This window comes from Somniosus microcephalus, chromosome 12 (assembly GCF_052327205.1).
Source record: "Somniosus microcephalus isolate GS21.2 chromosome 12, FLI_Smic_1.0, whole genome shotgun sequence".
In the NCBI taxonomy this organism is placed as follows: Eukaryota; Metazoa; Chordata; class Chondrichthyes; order Squaliformes; family Somniosidae; genus Somniosus; species Somniosus microcephalus.
Window position 1 is genome coordinate 101,716,745 of NC_140998.1, and position 23,406 is coordinate 101,740,150.

A 23,406-nucleotide genomic window follows, 5' to 3' on the forward strand; every position below is an offset into this window, starting at 1 on the left:
CCCTGGTACTTTGACTAACCACCCTGGTACTTTGACTAACCACCCTGGTACTTTGACTAACCACCCTGGTACTTTGACTAACCATGAGCAGTGTTAGGAGATATTTATCACTGCATTTACAAATGGCGCTGTCCTGCATTGCGACTCACAAACTCTCGCCCTTGTACATATTTTCTCTGGCTGAAAGGGTGAGTAGATAACTTGCGCTGAGCACTACAGCAGTTTTAAAAACATTCTCTTTGGGAATTGATCTCCAAGCTTATCGTAGGAAATCAACCAGTTAGAAAATCTCAAACACATTTTCCTTCACTGTTCCAATAAATCAACATACTTTGCCATCAGCCCACTGGATGATGAAGCTTCAATGAAATTAATCCCCAACTAGAAAATTGAGATTAAACTTGACCAGCCTAAAATGCCTACATAGTTCACTCAGTTAGTTAATTATAAACTGTTAGCCAAAAAATTCCAAATGGCACTTTTCAGCAACCATTTATTTCAAGTTGTAAGTTTCCTCCAAATTAAATTAAGAACAACATTTCCTTTTTGGTTTCTGAGGCATAGTCATTGAAGATAAGCATTGGTATGAAGATTTTTCATTGCTTCCTGCCACATGGCTTGTGCAATATATGTAATATTACCCAGATGGTACAGAATACCAGTATGTTTATTTAATAAAGCAAGCTAAATCTTGTAAAAGTAAAATGAAGTGATGAACACCATATTTGATGTGGATATTGGAAATAATATTTGCGCAAATAAATGTATTCACTTCTTCCAGTACGACACAAGAAATAAATGCAACCACTGTTCTTCTTTATATGTCTGGGATACATTCAAAACAACACATTGATTTTATCCATGTGTGAACACAGCATAGAATTATCATATTGATGACTTCAGTCACTGTTCACATCTTTTAGTTCCAGCAGCAGTGTGAAGTGACTAATTATTGGTTTTAGGCATTTTTAAGCTTTTGTTCTTGTGCATGATTGACTGAGGTGGAATTTACAGCACAAGAGACTGCCATTTGCGCCTGTGCTTATGCCAGTGTTAGCTCTTCATCTGAAACTTCTACTTTAATCCCTTCGCTGTATCCTTCTATATTTTTTTCCTTTTCAAATATTTATCCAATTCCATTCTAAACGTTGCAACCTGTGTCTCAATAGCACTTGCAGTAAAACATTTCGGGGGAGAAATTCAGTAGGTTGCGCCACCCGTTAGTGCCTTAAGAGGGCGCTAAGTGGGTCACAAGCCAACTGGCGCCCGGGCGCGGCACTGCCCACGCCTCCCACTAAATTCCGCGGGACGTTAGTGGTGGCGCTAACCGTTAGCGCTGCGCCACTGCCGATGACGTCATCGGTGTGCGCAGTGTCCCGCTGACGCCTCGGCCACGATATTTGGCAGTGCCCCCTGATTTACCGCCGGACGCTATGTTCGACGGGTTCAGGGGGGCCTACCTGCGGCCGGGTAGGCGCAAATTAAAAGCGAGGTGCGGGGCGGCCATTTTTGTTGTTGGCCGCCTGCCAGCACCTGCCTGCGCTCCCGTCCCCGGCCTCCTGAACCCCCCCCCCCCGCGGAGTGCCAGCTGCGCTCCAAGAGCCTGGCACTTCTCTTCGGTGCCGGGCTCTTTTGCTTGCACTCCCGATCCTCGGGGGCCCAGCTGGGCCCCAGATTGCGCTGCACAAGGCCCCTCCCCTTTAAGAAGGGGAGGAAGGCCTGCAATACTGCAGCGCGACGTGCCGCAGCGTGTGGCGCTGCGGCACGTAGCGCCACGATATTCACTCGCAGCGCCCCAAGAGGGATGCGGGGCGCCTCCAGTAGCACCGCGCTTCCCTTTGGGGCACAACCACTCAATTTCCGGTGCGGGGGCGCGAATGTTTCCGAGGCGCTACTTTTAGCACCCTGGCGAGGCTGGCGCCCCAAACGGGGCAATACTCAATTTCTCCCCCTTCATGTTCCAACAACCCTCTTATGTGAAAAAAAATCTTCGAACATCTCCCTTCGTTCTTCTGGAGGCAGAACTGCCAAAATGAAAACCTTAGAGAATTGCGAGTGACATTACAAAGAGTACCAGAAATCATTTGAAATTAATCACTTTTTTTATTACATGTAGCAACAGTTTCAGGAAGGATAGGACCTGCGGTCCATCTAGCCCACCTATCCACATGGTTCATTTCTAATAACCATAAATCCCATTTGTTGACAAGAAGTGTGGGGTCTCACTGAATGGCAGAACAGGGTCGAGGGGCTGAATGACCTACTCCTGTTCCAATGTCTGTTTTTGACAATCAGTAGATTATACTGAAACACCGACATAAACATTTCTGCTATTTGTGCAACAATTCATGAATAATTTCAGTATTAATTTTCATTTGTATCTTGCAGAAGGGAAGATTTTAATTAACATGTATTCTGCGGTCACAAAGATTGTTAGAGAGAAAAATGATCCCTGGATTTAGGGTTTTTTTGCTGATTTTTAAAAATATAAATATGCTTCCCTTTTTTAGGTTCCTTGCTCATACTCCACTAGTGCTGCTCTATAACAAACTGGAAGATGTACAAGGTGTACCCGATTCCTCCTTGGGTTTCCCGTCTCTGTAGTTGCTGAATGGAACCTTCCCTCAGTGGCAAGATTGAAATAATTGAACTTTTGACAGGGGTAAATATAAGCAAGATCCATCTCCTGCCACTTTTGTGTCCTGGAAAACCAACAACCTATGCCATCATGCTGATCTTCTCAGAAATTTATTTTGAAAGCCTTTTACTTTCAGGATCTCCAAGACAGACCAATGAACTGGACTTTCAATTCAAATGTCAATTTACTTTCTAATATAGGTATACTATGTTTATGTCTGTTTCCCCATATAATACAATATTAATAACTCCACGTGTAGACATTGAATAATAAATGTGTACTCTTGTTGAATTATATCCTAAGCTGTCTTGGCTCATTTCTAATAAACACAAATTGCACAATACAAGGTATATTACTTGAATTATGAACTGGGAAAAAAAATAGTATTTCACAGCAAACCAAACCAAAGCTGTTGTCGTAAAAACATTGCATTGATTATGTTCAAATCTCAGTAATCGTTGCACCATTGTAGTTCACATAGTACTGAAGAAATTCTGATTGCAGTACAGTAGAGTTATCAGCAGTCATGTCGAGTCTTGCCTTCTTATCCCCAAATCAACTGCCTTATCTGAAAAGCATCCAAGGCATCTGGTTACAAGACTCAACATGTTATTCAAACTAGAGTAGCCATTACCTAAACAAATAAGTAATACGCATTCTATAACACCCAGGGATACACATCTGATAAAAGCTGCTACCACACACCCACATTGGGTGGTCTGAACAGCATGCAGTGAGCAATATTTTGTTAAAAAAACTGAGCCAGTAAATCACATTACAAGAACCTGTAACAACAGTATTCAATTCTGAAGAGATTTTAAATGTTAAAAGGAAATCCCAATTGCCTTTTGTTTTAAGAATATGTCTTCCGCAGTCTGTCCTCTGAAAGGCTCCACTGATCTCAAGCTAATCTGGCAAAATAAAATTTGTCGACACATTTATTTTCCGAAAAAAGCTATAAAGTTGCATCATGTAGCACACTTCACAACAAAAAAGGCTGTTCAACAGCCCAGAATCACTTCTTTTGTCTCTTGGACACTTCCATATCTTAACTGCTCCAAGAAGTACATATTGGGCCAGTAATTCCTGTCCCAACGCGTGAGTACGGACGGGGTACTCACGCGTGGGCCCGGAGGAATTGCCGGTTTTCAGCATGCACAGCGCATGCGGGGAAAACCGGCATTTCCTCTCCTCTGACCCAAGGGGTTAAGAGGCGGAACGCGCATGACGTATCAGGCAGCGCGTGCGCGCTGAACTTCCCTTTTTTTATTAGAGTTGCCCGTGGGGAAAAGACTCCGGTTTTTACGCGTGGAAAAAGCAGCCGTAAGTACTTACTTTTAACAGGTAAGTGGTCTATTAAATTAAATTAGAAAATTTTTCCACAGGTTCTTTTTTTTTGAAGACTTTACAGTAAGGTAAGTGTATTTTTAGCCCCGATTTTTTATATAATAATTTTTTCCAAAATTTAAAATTATTGTTTAAAATAGTTTTTTACAGTTATTTATAGTTTATTTAAGTAGTGCGATGTTTTTTAAATTTTCTTTCAAGTTTAAGTAGTGTTTTGGGGCCAGGAGTTTTCATGAGTTTGACAGTTCTTACTATCAAACTCATGAATGAACTTTTGCAACCTCCCATTGGTTGCCCAGTGCTCACGTGATCCCAGCCGGCTCATCGCACTAAGTACGCCGCTGGGTCACGCACGCACAGCGCGGCAGGACCTGAAGCGGGCCAGTGACAGGAAATGCAATGCGGGCCAGGATTGAAATGTCAGTGCGCTGGGTAAGTGCACATCGGGGGCTTGCACGCGCGGCAAGCCCCCGAACCTAATTTCTGGCCCAATATGATATAAAAATTAACTAAAAGCTACTTTGAGGCAAATCTAGCCATACAGTTAAAATGTCTGCATGCAGCACACGGTAGAGGTGGAAAAGTGTCTATCACCATCAAAATCGTCCATAGAGCAAAAATATTTTGCAGTCTGTGATGTATCACTGTTAAGTGAACCACATTGATGGTCTTCAATATTTTACTGACCAAAAGTCAACCAACCAAAAAGCATTTCCATTCACTGAGCAAACAGAAAAAAAGTTACCAAAGGAACAACCAGCAAACGCCATAAGGTAAATCAAATCATTCATTAAAAAATATTCAAACTGCTTTCAGCTATCATTATATACCTGTAAAAATATTTATGTACAATGTTGTAAATGTTAACAATTCTCTTACCTTTTCTAGCTGAGAGTGAGACAGAAAATCAGAGAAAAATACAGAGAATATGACAAAAATAATTAGACATTTGAAAGTGCAGAAACAGTTATAGCAACAGACATTCCTTTTGTTCATAACTTATGCCATGAAACAGCCACGTTTTGTATACTAAAAGAGTGTTACTGGGTATTGGAATCCTGTCTTCATAAAACACTATTTTCCAAATCAATGCGAACAGTACCATGGGAGATCTGATGATATTCATAAAATTAAGCACTCAGGGTCTGAGAATTTCAGAAGCCATAGTAACAGGACTTGATTACCTCAAACACGATTACTTCTGCCCCAAATGCTCCCAGAAGCTTTTAAAAGGATTTTAATCTCAGAACACCAGAATTAACTGTTTCTCTAAATGAATACTTTCTTTTTAAAGCCATTTTCAGCTTGGAAAGAATACACTTCAGGCTATGTTCCAATGTTTGCCTTGCAGCAAAAGTATACTTGCAATGTCAATGCAATTTGCTACAAGACACAGTTTTAATTTGGTATTTGCTTTTCCATTTGTCTAAGTTACATTTCATTTTCAGTATGCCAAAGACAAAGTCAATAAAAACGATGGCCCTGAATTTGCAGTCGAAGGCTTCCTGCAGGGAAATTCCTCCGATCAGCAAATAAAATGCCCACGTACCCAGTGGTCTGGGAGGTACGGAGACTCGGGGTTCGGGGCCTCTCTGGGTACCCGCGGGTAGAGGCCCATGTAACCCAGGGGCACAGGCGGATCGCAAGCACCCCTGGGATCATGTGGGCTGGCCCAACAAATGACAGAAGGGAATCCCTATTCATACTTATCGGGATTCTGTATGTACGGAAACCCCATAAGTATGAATGGGAATACCCCAAAAAATGCCTCTACACTTCAAATAATTTTTTTTTTTAAATCACATATTTAAAATTAATTAAAATGGCATTTAATTAAATATTTAAAACAAAAATTTAATTTTTTGAATTTTTTTTTACATGTTTTAAAGGGGCTAAAAATAAACTTACCTTACTGCACAGATTTTTAAATGAATATATTGATAAAATTTTTGTTTTCTGTTTTTTAAAACTCTTACGCTGGTAAAAGCAGGCCTTACACCTGCTTTTATCAGGCGTAAGAATTTCACAGGCATTCGCTGGGCAGAAGTTGGGCAAATAGATTCGCATGACTAAACCCGGAACTTGTGTGGCCCTTTCGGGCGCGTGCGCACCTCGTACACACCCGCAGGGACCGCAAGTTACGGCCCTATGAATATTTCCTAGCTCAAGTCATTCACACTGCTTGCCTGTGCTGTTGTGAAGCTAAAGAAGGCAGAGCTGCATGTGTGCATGGAATGCCTCTCCACAGTGTAGAACTAACAGAACAGTCCACTCTTTTCAACTATTAACATATGCCCAATGGGGCACCAGAGATTGGCTTCAAAAAGTCAAATCTTTATTTACTATGACTTCACACCAGCTGCAATTGATTTGCAATGTTGCTGTTATAAGATTTCCTCATCAAGGTGCTTTTGCACTGAGCGCACAGATGAATATGTTCCCATTTTATACTGCACTTCTAGCTTTAGGTGCACTACACAAAAATATGTTATCCTGAATTCTGAAAATGCTGTAAGAAGTCAGAATTAAACTTGGAGGTGAAACTATCACCCCACCCACCTACCCTGGAGGTTTCAAAGCATTTCACAACTAATTAATTATTTTTGAAGTGCAGTCACTGTTATGTCATTGAACACAGAAGCCAATATGCACAAACAAATGATATGAATGACCAGTTAATCTGTTTTTAAAGTTGTTGGTTAAGGGAGGAAGGCTGAAACAGGTGCGCGCTCCAACCACCCGACTCATTACATTACCCTACTCAAGATGCCAGTGTCTGGGGCACCACCATAAATGGGGTGGTTAGTGACCCTACACTACTTTCAGGGCAGTACTATTCCATTTAGGCCGAGTGGAGGCATTTAAAAATGGTCTCCGCATATGGTAATATCAATTTGGCAAGTGAAGTGTTAGGGCCCACCCAGAGTACTTTATGCATCATAGTTAACACTTTTCTCAGCCAAACAGTAGGAAGCATTAACACCGAGCTTTTTCTTCATGGGCACCAGACCACAATGGTATCTGGTCCTATTGAGAATATGATGCATAAACCATGTATTTTGCAATGGGTCCAGGAAAAAAAATTAAATACTGTAGGAAAAATACAACACTGCCAGAGGAAAAATATGGTGACAGTTATAAGGCTTTGCGAGCTTCCCCCTCCCTCTGTCTTTGATGAAAGGATCTTGGATTATATTGTAGTGCTTTGGGTGGTTTGCACCAGTGTTGTTCTTGTGACTTGGGTGAGACTATCCAGAGTTTATCTAGAGCTCCTTCTGGAGAGCTGGGTTGGGGTCAGGTGAAGAGGAGGAGAAGAGGAAAGAAATGGTAAGAAACAGTGTCCTCTGGATGGGATGATGTCAAATCTCTTGTCCTGAATGACCTGGTGATTTCAGGGATATCAGGGGATAAAAGGAGTCATTATTTAAGATTTTTAACTTAGAGTGCAATATCCTATTTTCAAAGCCTGGTTTATGAGGGCTGTTTTTATGTTGAAGAGTTTATCCCTTTTAACAGTTTGTGGGGAAAGAGGTCTGCAAAATTGAAATGTGACAATCATTATGCACATCTCTCTATTTGCTCTTGCCCAGGCCATACTAAGTTGTTTGGAATTAAAATTATGAACTTATACCAGAACACCCTTGGAAATTTTGGGTCAGTAAGAATGAGTGTAAATGTTTGTCCTATTCGGTTATCAAGATCTAGAAGACGACCTGACTAGAGACAGATTTTCTGGCTTACTAAATCTCTGCAGGTAAGTGGATAGTCCAGAAACTGGTGGTGTAAGATTGTGGAGGCAGGGTGCAGGTTAGCAGCTCTATGGGGGAGGGGGAAGCACATGCCAGCTGTCTCTGCTCTTTTAAATTGAGCTAGGCTAGCTCTAAGTGCTGAGCCTGACAGCTTAATATGATAGGGAGATACCACGCAAGACTAGGCGTCTGCTGTTTCCTGACCCTGGACTTGGGCGCAGACACATATTTCAACTCTGGGCCACAGTTCGAGGGGGGAGGGGGGCTCGATGGGTGCCGATTTTCAGATCCCAAGTTTCTATTGGCCCATTTTCTTAAAGCCATGGATATATATGTTAGTGCTTGGTGTGGGGGGTTGGTTCCTTCTTCCCTACTGTAGAGAAATTGCCATTATGTCAGCAGCTGAGCAGAGTTCCTCGTTCAGGCTATTTCCCTTAATATGATGTCATAAGAAGTACATTATCTGTTTTTAGTTTAGATTCTCAGCATTTGCTTTCTTCTGTTTCATTGCAAGATCATGCCATCCACAAGCTATGACACATCAGAATTTAAATTAAAGAGAAATTTCTTCATTGTTATCCAGAATTGCCCAACAACAATGCTCCATAAAAAGAAATACATTTATTGAATCCAAGTTCCAATATATAAAAAGCTCAAACCTGCCACCTTCTGCCGAAAGTAATAAATTACTCTGAAGGTCTCTTTAGAATACGTGGCTGTATTATCAATATTACAAGTTAAGCCTTCCAAACATCTCTTACTCCGTTTCATCTGCGTGCTCCCATCTTTTCACCTGGGTTTAACTGTCTTCTATTGCATTGTCTAATAATGCCAAATGTCACTGTAGATCACAAATGTCCCAAAACCTGTAAAGTATACTGTACATATATATTGTTTTAAAACAAACAAACATAGCTGCAATAAGGTAATAGCAACTCTGTACAGTCATCCAACAAATTCTTTCCCAGTGGAAATGGCTCCAGCAGAGCCCATTCTCTTCCTACCCACAGTCGCTCCACAAAGTGCTAAACAAGAGAGGGGGTAAGAACGGGGAAGGGGGAAAAGAGAAGAGGGTGAAAATTGATAGGCATGAGAGAGAGATAAAAAGGAGGAGGGAGGGAAGGGCAGAAAAGAGCCTATGTGAACAAAAAAGAAACCAGAAAAACAGAAAGAGACCAGGAAATAAAGGTGAACCAGAAAAGGAAAAACATTAACCAGGAAGAGTACTTACCAGAAAAGGTGAGCGAGAGCATGTAAGAGCACGCACAAGATATGAAGAGAGTGCATGAGAGACAAAGAGTAAGTGTGTGTATACACAGAGGCAAAGAGAAAGAGGGACCGCGAGAGGAAGCAGAGTGAGCATCTGAGAGAGAGAATGCAAGATAAAGCAAGAGAGAGAGAGAGCGCGCAAGAGATTGTGAGTAAGAGAGTGAAGCGCAAAATGTACAGACAGAAGAAATGGAGGCAAGACAGACAAGGTATGAAGGAGAGACAGACAGGAAGGAGAGACAGGATGAAGTACAGAGTTACGAAGATGGAAAAGTGAAAGAGATGCATACAGAGTGGAAGGTGAGAGAAAGGCACAAGGAGAGGAAGAAAGAGAGCGAGCGAGAGGGGGAGAGAAACAGAACTAAAGAAAAAGTAGCCTTTTCCAGACTTGTCATCAGTATCCTTAGTATAAGTGGCAATGAGAAGCTGATTTCTTTTGGTGCAGTGGTTTATAAAAGTTTTGCAAACTATTGAATTATATTGAACTTTGCTTATGTTTATTTTTAAAGAAGGTATGTTCTGTGAGTGAACATGAACTTACAAATATATAAAAATAAAATATAGTGTGTCAGGATTAGGGCCTAGAAATTCAGTTGGCTGCGCCAGCCGTTAGCGCCTTAGGAGGAACAGATCTCGAGCGCTAGGCGCTTAGCGCCCGGGCGCAGCGCGATCTGCGCCTCGCCCCAACTTCAGTAGACATTTAGCGCCGGCGCAAAGTCTTTGCGCGCGCAGATCATTACGTCATTTCGTCGTGCAACGCCCTTTGTGCGCCCGGAACCGGAACTTCACTCGCGCCGCCCCATTATGCGCCGGGCGGCCCGAACGACTGCTGAGTGGAACGGTACACAGCCGAGGCGGGCCGCAGGGAGCGCAAATTAAAGGGCACTTACCCTGCACTATAAAGGGCAGCCATTTTGCAGCATTCACTCTTGTGCAACGGATTTTTGGAGAGAGACCAAGGAAGAGAGCTTACTGCTTTGGCCCAACACTAGGACAGGTATTTTTGGCTTCAGGCCAGAGCTTTACAATTATCTTTGCCTTCATTGAGATCTCAGTGTTTGCCAGCATATTATGGGGGCTGCATTGGGTGCCAATGCTGAGTTTCAGCCTTATGTCGGAAGGGCTTACAGACGCCGTGAGAGAGTGGCAGCCCTGGCTAGACGCAGAGGGGGCAACAGGCGTCGCCAAGTGAGGCCTTACCCACCCAGGGTATACCGCCAGCAGTTCTCCTATCTCAACTTGTCTGCCGCACAGTGTGTTAGGAGGCTGCGATTCAGAAGGGAGGTGGTTGCAGACATCTGCCAGCTGCTTCACAGAGATCTGCGTCCACAGCTGATGCGCAGGACGTCTCTGTCGGTGGCAGTGAAGGTGACGGTGGCTCTCAACTTCTATGCCACCGGCTCCTTCCAATCCGCTGCTGGGGACATTGCTAACATCTCCCAGTTCGCCGTGCATTGCTGCATCCGCCAGGTGACCAATGCCCTTTTCAGAAGGAGACGTCAATTCATCTCCTTCCCCATGACCCTGGACAAGCAGCAGCAGCGTGCAGTGGGATTTGCAAGAATAGCGGGCTTCCCCATGGTGCAGGGCGCCATTGACTGCACGCATGTGACTTTGCGGGCACCTCTGGAGCATGCCGAGGATTACCGCAACCGGAAGGGCTACGATTCCCTCAACGTACAGCTGGTGTGTGACCACAGGCAGCGCATCCTAGCTGTCAATGCCCGCTTTCCAGGCAGCAGCCACGATGCCTTTATCCTGCGACAGACAACTGTGGCTGACATGTTCCAGGCACAGCCTCACCCAAGAGGATGGCTTATCGGGGACAAAGGCTATCCTTTGTATACCTGGCTCATGACCCCGCTCCGCGCGCCCACGACCCCTGCTGAAGAGGCATACAACGAGAGCCATCAAGCGACCAGGAACCTCATCGAACAAACAATCGGCGTCCTGAAGCAACGGTTCCGCTGTCTGGATCGCTCCGGGGGAGCCCTCCAGTATTCGCAGGAGCGAGTCTCCCAATTCGTCGTCGTTTGCTGCATGCTGCACAACCTGGCTATCCGCAGGACTCAGGCACTGCCACCTCACGTTGGACCACCACCTCAGGAAGAGGAGCAGGAGGAGCATGAGGAGGAGGAGGAGTACCAGCCCAGGAGGGAGGCAGAAGGTCCAAGGGCCGCCCGTCGGCGGCTTATTGAACGTCACTTCTAGGCCCCCTGTCAGGGAATGGCTTGTGCCAATGAAAGAACATGATTGCAGCCACTCCACAAGCCCTCAGCTGGTTAAGGCAACAAACGCTTCAAAGATCAAACATGGACAATGTGAATAAATAAAATGGTTTATTGTACAAACTCAGGGCCCTTCCCACATGAAAACCAAAAACACACGAAACCCCCAAAAAACACTCACACACATGACTCACTCCCACAACCTGGGGAGGATTAACAAAAGATGTAAACAAAAATGGCCTTCATCCTCGGCCTTCACAAAACACCCATTCCAAAAAACACAACATTTGGACACACCCTCTACTTTGTGGCCCACGAGGGCGATGCCTTCTGCAAACTTTGGCGGCCCCTGCACGCCCTGCTGCTCCTCCTCAAAGTGAGGCCAGTGGCTGCTGCAAGGCTGGGGGAAGGCTCCTGAGGGGCACATGTCGTGACGGCAGATGCCCTTGGGGGTCGGCCTAGACGAGGTCTGGCCGTCGAGGGACCGGCTGGTGAATGCTGCAGCTGTGGCTGGGCAGCATCAGTCGCTGCAGCAGCTCGTGGCAGCTCCACTGGGGGAGTGGCAGTGGCGGCTGGAGGAATGGGGGCAAGCTGGCGGATGGCAGGCGCTCACTGGTCGCCTGAAACACTGGCACTCTCCCGGACCAGCACTGCAGCATGCGCAGCAATCTGCCGAGGGACAGACCGCTGTGCTGCTGCAGCGCGCCGGGTGCCCTGGCGATGCCTGGCTGACACAGCGAGTGTGGCAGCAGTGAGTGCCCGTGTTGCCCTGTTCTGTGACCGCATCAGAGCAGCCAGTGACTGCACAGCACCACTGATCACCTGGCCAGTCGCTGCCTGGCCTGCCCCGAATTCTGCCAAACTGGTGGCCTGTGAGGCCCCGAATTCGGTCACACTCCGAGACAGGGACTCGATGGCCTCAGGCATCCGTGCCGCTACCCCCATGAGCTCCGTGTGCCGGCGCTCCAAGTCCGCGGACATGTCCTCGAGGCAGCGCATCTCCTCGGCGTTGACCGTCTCCGGACTGGAGGCCGGACTCTCCCTCTTGGGAGAAGGCCGCCGAACTGGCCGACCCTTCCTGCGTTGCTGGACGCCGCTGGGCCCAGCAATTGGACTCCCCTCTGACCCTTCCCCCCTCTGGGGAGAAGGCCGCTGAGCTTCCACCCCCCTCCCGCGTTTCTGCAGGCCGCTGGTCCCAGGAGCTACACTCCCCTCCGACACTTCCCCCACGCTCCCCTCCAGGGAAGACGTCTCCCCTACATTGGCATGGCTTGCCGCGGCTGAGGGTTCCCCTGATGGGCCGCCTTCCTCTTGCTCCTCCTCCTCCTCCTCTTCTGAGGGGCTGTCACTGGCAACTTCAGGGACCTCCTCCTCACCATCTGAAAGCAGGAAGGCACAAGAGTAGCTTTAGAGTGAGGAGAGGGCGTCAGCGAGGGATGCATGAGTGGTGGCATTCAGCGCATTGGTCGGACAGTGGCAAAGGATGTAGATCTGATGCGCAAGTGGGACGAGAGAGGTCCAAAAGGTGATGTCCTTACCATTGGTGCCCAGAACAGGGTCGGCATCTCCAGATGCAACGGGGCCAATCACCCGGGCACCCATGATGCGCTCCACGCGCTGTTGCAGCTCGGTGAGCGGCTGGATCTGGGGTCCGCCTCCCCCGGTCTCAGTCCGGCTCCTCTTATTATTGGCCAGCTTGGCCTGCAAGAGAAAGGACGGCCTCTAAGTACAGTGTGTAGCCCTGATCTTGTGCGCACTGCCTCCCATGGTGGAATAGCCTGGCCAGTGTGTAGCCCTGATCTTGTGTGCACTGCCTCCCATGGTCGAATAGCCTGGCCAGTGTGTTAAGTGCACAATGTGCAACTGATGTTCATGACTGTCCCATAGCTGCTGCATGAGGGCTGGCCATTAGGGCTTTCAGGTCCCTTTGCCCATAATGTGAGGTGCACATGCAAGGATGAGGAGGACACTGGAAAGGGTACTCACCCTGACAATCCTGGCGAGGTCATTTAGCTTTTTGCGGCATTGTACAGCGCTCCTGGGGACCTCACTGTTGGATGTCACCCTGGTGGCGACATGCCTCCAGGCTTTCCGGTAGACGCGGGCCGCCGGCTTCTTCCTATTGTCCGGAAACAAAATATGGCATCTCTTCTCCACAGCGCCAACCAGCACCCTCAGATCATGCTCTGAGAAGCGCTGCGCTCGTTCACGGGCCTTCTCCATCCTTTCAGGCGCTATTTGGGTCCAGCAGCAGTGTTCAGGCCTAGCTGGAGGGCTGCAGTGCCCAGGGTGTGGCAGCAGACCAACTCGACCCTTCCCCCTTAAGAGCTGGCCAGCGCCAGGGTGTCTGCTGTCAATCAAGAAATGGCCGCACCTGCGCTGTGCCCGGCCTCGGCGGTATCGCTCAGCACCTCCGGCTTAGCGCCTAAAGAGAGCCGTGCATCGCCAGTTTTAGCGCTCGAGCAAACTCTTAGGGCGAAGCTAATGAATATCGGCGAAGTGGCCTCGAATTTGCGCCGGGCGCAAACTTTAGCAGCCGCCCGACTTTACCGCCCCAAAAGTGGCTATAATGAATTTCTAGGCCTAGGTGTCCACACTCCTGCCTAATAAGCACAAATTTGAAGCAACTGTAGCAGCACATGCAGTTAGCAAAAATTGAGGAATCAACTTTGCCAGCATCTTCTCTGATCCCAGAGAAAGGTCCCCAAAACTAACAGTGGCGAAAGCACATTGCTGGACTGTATTGGAGGGCCAGGAGGGGGCAGAAAGAAAGAAGAAAGAAGAAGAAAGACTTGCATTTAAATAGAATCTTTCACGACCGCTTTACAGTGAATGAAGTATCTTTGAAGTGTAGTCACTGTTGTAATGTAGGAAACGCGGTGGCCAATTTGCGCACAGCAAGCTCCCACAAACCGCAATGAGATAATGACCAGATAATCTGTTTTTAGTGATGTTGATTGAGGGATAAATAATGGCCAGGATATCGGGGATAACTCCCCTGCTCTTCTTTGAATAGTGGCTTGGGATCTTTCATGTCCACCTGAGAGAGCAGACGGGGCGTCGATTTAACGTCTCATCCGAAAGACAGCACCTGTGACAGTGCAGCACTCCCTTAATACTTCACTGGAGTGTCAGCCTAGATTTTTGTGCTCAGGTCCCTGGAGTGGGGCATGAACCCACAACCTTCTGACTCAGAGGCGAGAGTGCTACCAACTGAGCCACAGCTGACACACCAGATCCACTCTGCAAAACATTTGGGCCTAGAAATTCAGTTGGTAGCACCAGCCACTAGCGCCTTAAGAGGGCGATAAGTGGGGTGCGAAGCGGCTAGCGCCCGGGCACGGCGCAATCTGCGCCTCTCGCGAACTTGAGTGGACATTTAGCGGCGGCGCAAAACCACAACGCCCGCTCAGCTGCGCGCGCAGGTCCTGACGTCATTTCATGGTGCAATGCCCTTGGTGCACCCCAAACCGGAACTTCAGTGGCGCCCCCCTTCTTTCCGCCTGGCGCTCCCAGCGACTGGTTGAGTGGAACGGTTCCCAGTCGCTGTGGGGCTGGGGGGGCGGTATTTAAAGGGGGCTCTTCCTGCCTTCTTAGTGGTAGCCATTTTGGACCACTCCTTCTGTGTGAGAGAGAGACAGATTTGCAGAGAGACAAAGGGAGAGAGCTTTCTGCTTTGAGTCAGCGCTCGCACAGGTACTTCTGGCTTCAGCCCAGAGCTTTGCAGTTGGATTGATTTCTCAGTGCCATAGCCTTGAGTGGCCACATATAATGGGGGCTGCAATGGGTGGAAACATTGGGTTTCTCCATTGCATTGAGAGGGATCAGAGATGCTGAGAGAGAGTGCCAATCATGGCCAGACGGAGGAGGGCCAACAGGCGTTGGCACAGGAGGCCTTACCCTCCCAGGGTATACCGCCAGCAGTTCTGCTACCTCAACATGTCTGAGGAGCAGTGCATTCGGAGGCTTCGATTCAGAAGGGAGGTGGTCAATGAGATCTGCCACCTGCTTCAGAGAGATCTGCAGCCTCAGCTGAGGAGCAGGACGTCTGTCGGTGGCAGTGAAGGTGACAGTGGCTCTCAACTTCTATGCCACCGGCTCCTTCCAATCCGCTACTGGGGACATTGCCAATGTCTCCCAGTTCGCGGTGCATTGCTGCATCCGCCAAGTCATGAATGCCCTCTTCAAAAGGAGACGTCAGTACATTTCCTACCCCATGACCCTGGACAAGCAGCAGGAGCGCGCAATGGGATTTGCAAGAATAGCGGGCTTCCCCATGGTCCAGGGCGCCATTGACTGCACGCATGTGGCTTTGCGGGCGCCTCTAGAGAATGTCGAGGATTACCGCAACCGGAAGGGGTGCCATTCGTTGAACGTGCAGTTGGTGTGTGACCACAGGCAGCTGATACTAGCTGTCAATGCCCGCTTTCCAGGCAGCAGCCATGACGCCTTCATCCTGCGCCAGACTTCTGTGGCAGACCTTTTCGAAGCCCCGGCTCACCCAGGAGGCTGGCTTCTCGGGGACAAGGGATATCCTTTGTGCACCTGGCTGATGACCCCGCTCCGTGCTCCCAGCACCCCTGCTGAAGAGCGATACAATGACAGCCATCAAGCGACCAGGAACATCATCGAGCACACAATTGGCATGCTAAAGCAACGGTTCCTCTGTCTGGGCCATTCCGGGGGAGCCTTTCAGTACTCGCCTGAGCAAGTCTCCCATTTCGTTGCAGTGTGCTGCCTGCTGCACAACCTGGCTATCCTCAGGACTCAGCCACTGCCAGCAGACATTGCAGGACCACTAGAGGAGGAGGAGGAGGAGGAGGAGGAGGAGGAGCACCAAGATGGGAGGGAGGCACAAAGTGCAAAGGCCGTCCGTCAGCGGCTTATTGCAAGTCGGTTCTAGGCCCCCTCTCAGGGAATGGCTTGTGCCATTGAAAGAACATGAATGGACCCGCTCCGCAAACCCTGAGCCGGTCAAGGCAACAAATAGTTCAAAGTGCAAACATGCACAATCTGAATAAAGGCAATTATTTATTTAACAAACTCTGTGCCCTTCCCGCATGACAAACAAATACAGAGAAACCCCCCAAAAAAGAGTCAGACACATAACTGGCTCTCACAACCTGGAGACAATGAACAAAAGAGTTAAACAAAAATTACCATGATCCTCGGCCTTCACAAAAAAAAACAGCATTTTGCCACACCTCCTATTTTTTGGCCTGCGAGGGTGATCTGCCTCGCTTGCGAGATTGGCCCCTTCCCACCCTGCAGCTCCTCCACAATGGGACCCCAGTGGCTGCAGCAAGGCTGGGGGAAGGCTGCTGAGGGTCAGATAGTGAGTCGGCAGATGCCCTTGGGGGACGGCCTGGACCAGCTCTGGGCCTGAAGGGCCCGGCTGCTGACTGCTCCAACTCTGCTTGGGCGGCAGCAGTCTGTCCTACGGGTAGCGGCAGCTGCAGTGGAGGAGTGACAGTGTTGGCAGCAGGAATGCTGCCAACCTGACAGAGCACAGGCACTCCCTAGTCAGACGAGACACTGGCACTTGCACGGGGCAGCACTGAACCATGCGCAGCAATCTGCTGAAGCACAGACTGCTGGCCTGCTGTGGCATGGCGAGGGCCCCAGCGAATCCTGCCCGATCCAGTGAGGGTGGCAGCAGTTAGTGCTCGTGTGGCCCTGATCTGTGTCTGCATCAGACCAGCCAGTGACTGCATGGCACGACTAAGCACTTGGCTGGAAGCCGCCTGTGCTGCACCGAAGTCCTGTACACTCCTTGCCAGTGACTCTATGGAGTCAGGCATCCTTGCCACTGCAGCCATGAGCTCAGTGTGCCTGCGCTCCGCCTGGGTGCCCATTTCAGCAAGGAACCGCACCTCCTCTGCGCTCACTGTAACAGGACTGGAGGCCACACTCGCCCTCCGGGGAGAAGGCCGCCGAGCTTCCCTACCCCCCCCACGTTACTGCAGCCCGCTGGGCCCCGGAGCTTCACCCTCCTCAGACCCTTCCCCCCTGCTCCCCTCCAGGGAAGATGTGTCCCCATTATGGCCATGGGCTGCCTCGGCTGAGGGTGGCACTGATGTTCCGGCTTCCTCTTCCTCCTCCTCGCCTTCCGATTAACTCACAGTGGCAGCTTGAGGGCCCGCCTCCTCACCTCGCGAATCAGCATCTGAAAGCAGGGAGGTACAAGAGTTGCTTTAGCGTGAGGACAGGGCGGCAGCGAGGGAGGCATGAGTGCTGCAATGCATTACATTGGTTCGATAGTGGCAAAGGATGCTGGTGTGAGGCACAAGTGGAAAGAGAGAGGTCAAAAAGGTAATGACCTTACCATTGCGGTCCAGAACGGGGTCGGCATCTCCAGTGGCGACGGGGCCAATCAGCCGGCCTGCCATAATCCGTTCCACTCACTGCTCCAGATCGCTGAGGTCTTTAAGTTCAGGACGGCCTCCCCCGGTCCGTTGCTGCTGCCTCCTATTGTGGGCCAGCTTGCCCTGCAAGAGAAAGGACGGGCTCTGAGTACAGTGTGAAGCCCTGATCTTGGCTGCACTGCCTCCCATGGTCGAATAGCCCTTACAGTGTCAAGCCCTGATCTTGGCTGCACTGCCTCCCATGGTCGAATAGCCCTTACAGTGTCAAGCCCTGATCTTGGCTGCACTGCCTCCCATGGTCGAATAGCCCTTACAGTGTGTAAAGTGGTGAATGGGCATGTGATTTTCATGAGAGGCCCATAGGTGTTGGATGAGGGCTGGGCGTTGGGGCTTTCAGGACCCTTTGGCCATAAAGTGAGGTGCACATGCAGGGATGAAGAGGATACTGGAAAGGGTACTCACCCTGACAACCCGAGTGAGGTCGCTGAACTTTTTCCTGCATTGCGTTGGGGTCCTAGGTACCATGCTGCTGGAGGTCACTCTGTGTGCCACCTCCCTCCAAGCTTTTCGATATTCGTTGGGCAGCAGCCTCCTGCCACTGTCCGGAAAGAGGATAGGTCGCCTGCGCTCCACTGCGCCAACCAGAACCTTCAGGGCCCCCTCACTGAAGCGCTGCGCTCGCTCCCTGGCCCTCTGTGGTAGCGCCTCGCCTCTCCGGCTTAGCGCCTTAGGATAGTCGTGCAGCGCCTGCTTTAGCGCAGCAAGAACCTCTTGGGGCGAAGCAACTCAATTTTGCTGAAGGTGGCGCTAAGTTGCGCCGGGCGCTAAATTTAGCGCACGCTCGACTGTAGCGCCCCAATCATGGCGATACTGAATTTCTAGGCCTTGCTGCCTTCAACACCATGAATGGGAAATCCTTTGCTTTATACGACTGCCTCTGACAACACTCTTGCTATTGGAGGAATTCTATGAAATAAATAGGACAAAAATTTTTTAAAACTGCAATCTGAAGTTAACCTAAAATTATGCTTCTTTTATATTACAGAGGTGCCTTTGATTGAACAGTACTGGAGGCAATGCTATATAGTATGGTAGCACCAAACCCTCCTGAAATAAAGGATTCTCTCTGACCTAGTGTGCTCCCAGTAACCAGCAACTCACACTGGTGATATTTGCTTTGAGTTCACCACTAACCTCTCAGCTATCCATGAAGACCAACTTATACATTTTGGAAGGTTTCAGCCAGACTTGAAGTTGCAAATGCAACCGTGCACAGTGCAAGTGCTGTCGCATCAACACCGCTATAAAGTCTTGGGAGCAACTGCATGTGTGTAAATCTCATCCAATGAAGCTCAACAGAGGCTTAAGAAAAAGCACCTCACCTTCCTACTTGGCACTTTGCAGCCCTTTGGCTTTAATATTAACTCTAACAACTTCAAACCTTAACTATAGCTCCCATTTTCTCGCTGGCAGGAGGTGTTGGCAATGGGGGATAGCAGTGCCAGTGTTTTGGTGGATGGAAGGGAGGAGTGTGTTGGCGCTTGGGGTGGAGATCCTTCCCAGGAACATGGGAGAAGAGATTAAAAGGGATGACCAAAAGCTTGGTCAAACAAATGAAATTTGTAAAGGCTTTTAAGAGTGAAGAGAACAGTACAGAGGCAGAGGGGTGGGGGGTTTCCAGAGAGTAGGGCTGAGACAGCTGAATGCTCTACTACTGACGATGGTGTGAAGGAAAGGGTGGGGAAGGGGTGGTGGAGGCCAGTGCCACAGAACCAAAGGGAGGGGATAAGAGGCTGCAAAGACAGGATGTGGCGAGTCCATGGAGGACGTTGAAGGCAAGGGCGTGGATTTTAAATGTAAACACATGGGGGACACAGCACTAGAGTAGATCAACAAGCACCGGGTGATAGGCGAGCAACATGTAGTGTGGGCCATGATACACGCAAGCTGTGTTTTGGATAAGTTAGAGTTTATGGAGGGTAGGGTTGGGAAGCCAGTAGGTAAGACACTGAACAAATTCTATCTAGAGGTGACAAAAGTGTGAGTGAGTAGAGGTTTCAGGAGCAGAGGGGCTAAGATAGGGATGGGCACAGGCAATATTGTGGAGGTAGAAGTAAGAGATCATGTGATAGAATGTACGGTTTGAAGCTCAGTTCTGGATTGAGCAGGGCGCCAGGGTTTGACAAGATCTGGTTCAGTCTGAGCGAGTGGCTGGACAATGGATGAAGACAGTGACCAGGGAGTGGAGTTTATGGTAGAGAGCAAAGACAATAGTTTGGATTATCTTGATGTTTAAATGGACAAAGTTTGGACTCATCCATAATTTGATGCTTGATAGGCAGTTTAACAGCACAAAAGATGGTTGTGGGATCGAGAGAAGAGGTATAGCGAAGGACCCCGTTATCATCAGCATACATATGGAGGTCATCCAAAACTCGTCTACCCGTGACCTAACTCGCACCAAGTCCCGTTCACCCATCACTCCTGTGCTCGCTGATCTACATTGGCTCCCTGTTAAGGAACACCTCAATTTCAAAATTCTCATCCTTGTTTTCAAATCCCTCCATGGCCTCGCCCCTCCATATCTCTGTAATCTCCTTCAGCCCCACAACCCCTGAATAGAAGAGTTTCTCTCTCATGACAGTGTTTCCACTTCAACAAATTTGTTCATTGGGATTTTTTTTAAAAAGCATACTTTTAATAAAAATCAATGAAACAAATGCCAGTCTAAATTCTACATGTAGCCTAAATATGATCCATGAACAAAGCAACAGTTTGAATTAACATACGGGTCAGATCAATAGTTCATTTATACCTGTGCACTCTGGAGTTACTGGGGGTGGGGGGGGGGGTAATTGGCTGACCCCCGAAAATGGGTGCGGGGATATGCAATTAATCCACGCTTGTGCCTTGCATTGCAGGCAGCACGTTAAATTGGTGTTACCTGCTTTTTTTAAATGATTACTGCATGCAGCCAGCGCTCCCTGCGCTGTTCATTGGCTCCACACATCAGCAGGGGGCCCGATATCATGAGTGGCTAGCGCTACCTAAAGGCAGCCTACACCTCTTAAAGGACAGGTGCACTGTGGCTGCAAGAAGTGATGGGAGTTTTATCAAAAGTAAATCTGGGCTGTGATACTTTCAGCAATGGCTGAACATGCGAGCACCAAGGTTTTCAGATAATGCACTGGAGGTCTTAGTGGAAGAGGTTGAAAGGAGAGACGTCCTGTATCCGCAGGAGGCCCTCCAAACATATGCTCAGGAGGCAATGGGAACAAGTAGTGGCGGAAGTATTGCTCCAAGAACATGGATACAATGCAGGATGAAGTTTAACGATCTGACACGAGTTGTCAAGGGGAGCAAGCGCATCTTCAAATGGCACATCCTACCAACTATACCACTAGCCTCATCCAGTGCCCAATTCACTACCCTTCCATCACCCACCTACCAACAATCTTTAACAATCAGTGCGCAACCCTAAAATTCATATGCTTTACCACACCCTCACACACTTAGCACTGTCGCAAACCTCGCACCCACAACTCACAGCGTGCATACACTGCCAGCTATTCAACCATGACAGCCATGTCACCCAAACATATTGCAGGATACTCACCAACGTACCTCCCTCTTTTTTACAGGAGAAGGCAGCGCATAACAGCAGGAATTTGCAAAGAACTGGAGGAGGACAAGCGTGCCTGCATGTTTTAACCCCCATGGAGGAGACCCTGTTGGCCATCATGGGAAGGGGCTCACTGAGGATTTGGCCACTGGCGGGGCTGGAGAGATCGATGATGAGGGTATCTGTATACCTAACCTGCCTTCTCTCATCCCACTTCTTCTTCATCCCACAATCTCTTCTGACTCACAAGCTGCAAATGGTATAAGCACACACTTCTTACTTTCACCTCTCCCCTCACCACAACCCAACCCTTGTTCCTTGTCCCTTTTTCATTTCAACTACCCAAGAACTGGAACCTTCCCAGTCAGTGAAGGAAGAGGAAGAAGACAGTGAAGATGAAGAGACATCATCTCTCGATTTTATACTCGCAGCCAGCAGCTCAGAAACTGACATCACACGTATTTTAGAGGTTAGGATAGAGGAGAGATCTGCATGTGGTGAGTCACCACGCACAAGTGTGCAGGAGCCAGAGCGGGGGAAAGGATAACGCAGGTGCCAGCTCGCCGGAGGGTGAGGGCACACACTAGTTCCACTGCAGAGGAGTCAGATGAAGACTTCGATCAGCCAGACTACAGAAGAAGGCTGAAATAAAAACACAAAATACTGGAAATACTCAGCAGGTCAGGCAGCATCTGAGGAGAGAGAAACAGAGTTAACGTTTCAGGTCAATGACCTTTCATCATAACTGGAAAAAGTTAGAGATGTAACAGGTTTTGAGCAAGAACAGAGGCAGGGAAATGGCAGGAGAGGTGGAAAGAACAAAAAGGGAAGGTCTGTGATAGGGTGGAAGGCAGGAGTGATTAAATGACAAAAGGGATGATGGTGCGAGGCAAAAGGGGGTGGTAATGGGACACTAAAACGAACAAAAGATGGGTCTACAGAAGAAGGCTGATGGGCGTATTTAACCAAATGCTTGGTGCGCTGGAAAACCTGCTCGAAAGCCTACGCTCAATGTTAAGGAGCATGGATGATTCCAGCACCAACTTGGCACAGGGCTTTGTGCAGACCTTGGAGCCCATCCTTTCCAACAGGGAATGGGTGGTCACCTCCATCAGCACACCTGTAGAACACACAATGGCGCATTGTCTGATGGCCGACGCCACTGCTTCCACTGCAGCACAAAAGCTTCAAAGGTCTGAGCACTGTAGTGGAAGCTCAGACTGCTGCCATCGTGGCTCTCGATACGAGTGTTCAAAGGGACTTCCAGGGCATCACAGCAGTCCATCAATCTGTGCGCGCGCATCTTGAACCTCATTTTCGAGCATTAGAAGGTCGCATAGCATGTACAAAACGGGCGCTGCAGAGCCCAATTTCTTCCCCACTGTGCCCCAGTATCACTTAATAGTTAATTTTCTTGTGAACAGCTTCTTTCAGTCATGCATCCTATACCTAAAACCATTAACTAGAAAGAAACCAGCTCCCTCTGTTGGTTAAGTGTGATCTACCCTGTACTTTCCATTCTCAGAATGCAACACAGATTGAAAGTTATGTTGGGGCTTCAAGATGCATTAAACGTACAAGAGAACTTATCTTAACAGCTTCCTTGATTCCAACTTAAAGATCTGATTCCAATCAGCAATAAGTAACTATAAATCCATGTAATGCCCTGTATCTTTTTCATACAAAGCATTCAAAGTTTGTCTCATTGTTTCAATCTCTAAATTTTCCAGCTTAAACATCTTATGTAATTCAGTAAGTAAATTTCAAATTTTAGCCTGAGTATCTTTTTTTTTATATTTCAGGACGATAATGGCCCTGGCAGTGATGATAATAAACTGCTACCCCATCTGTTAACTCTTGACATTTTCTCCAACATTCAATAGTTCTTTGAACTGCAGTCTATTTGTAACTAAAAACACAATTTTTTGTGAAAATCTGTTAGAAGCAGATGGTAAATTTTGTTTGTTTAACAGTAAAAAGAAAATGTAGAACTTGATCAATGCTAATGTTATCATTTGAAATGGTGTTTACGACAAGACCACAAATCAAGGAACTGTAATGCGTTGTTCATCTCAGAATAGCTCCAATTGTTCAGATTTGAATTGGTTTTACTGGCAAGAACACGTCAGAAAAAAATATTTCTCATGCTTCTCAGAACAGCCGTTGTAACTTGTGTGTTCTCGTAATC

At 48.1% G+C, this 23,406-nt stretch overlaps 1 protein-coding gene across 2 annotated transcripts in view; it reads right to left on the bottom strand.

Annotated features, from left to right (window-relative positions):
• slc25a21 (solute carrier family 25 member 21) overlaps window positions 1-23,406 on the bottom strand; it is a 730,433-nt gene that overhangs the window by 637,871 nt on the left and 69,156 nt on the right. The gene's annotated exons all lie outside the window — the stretch shown is intronic.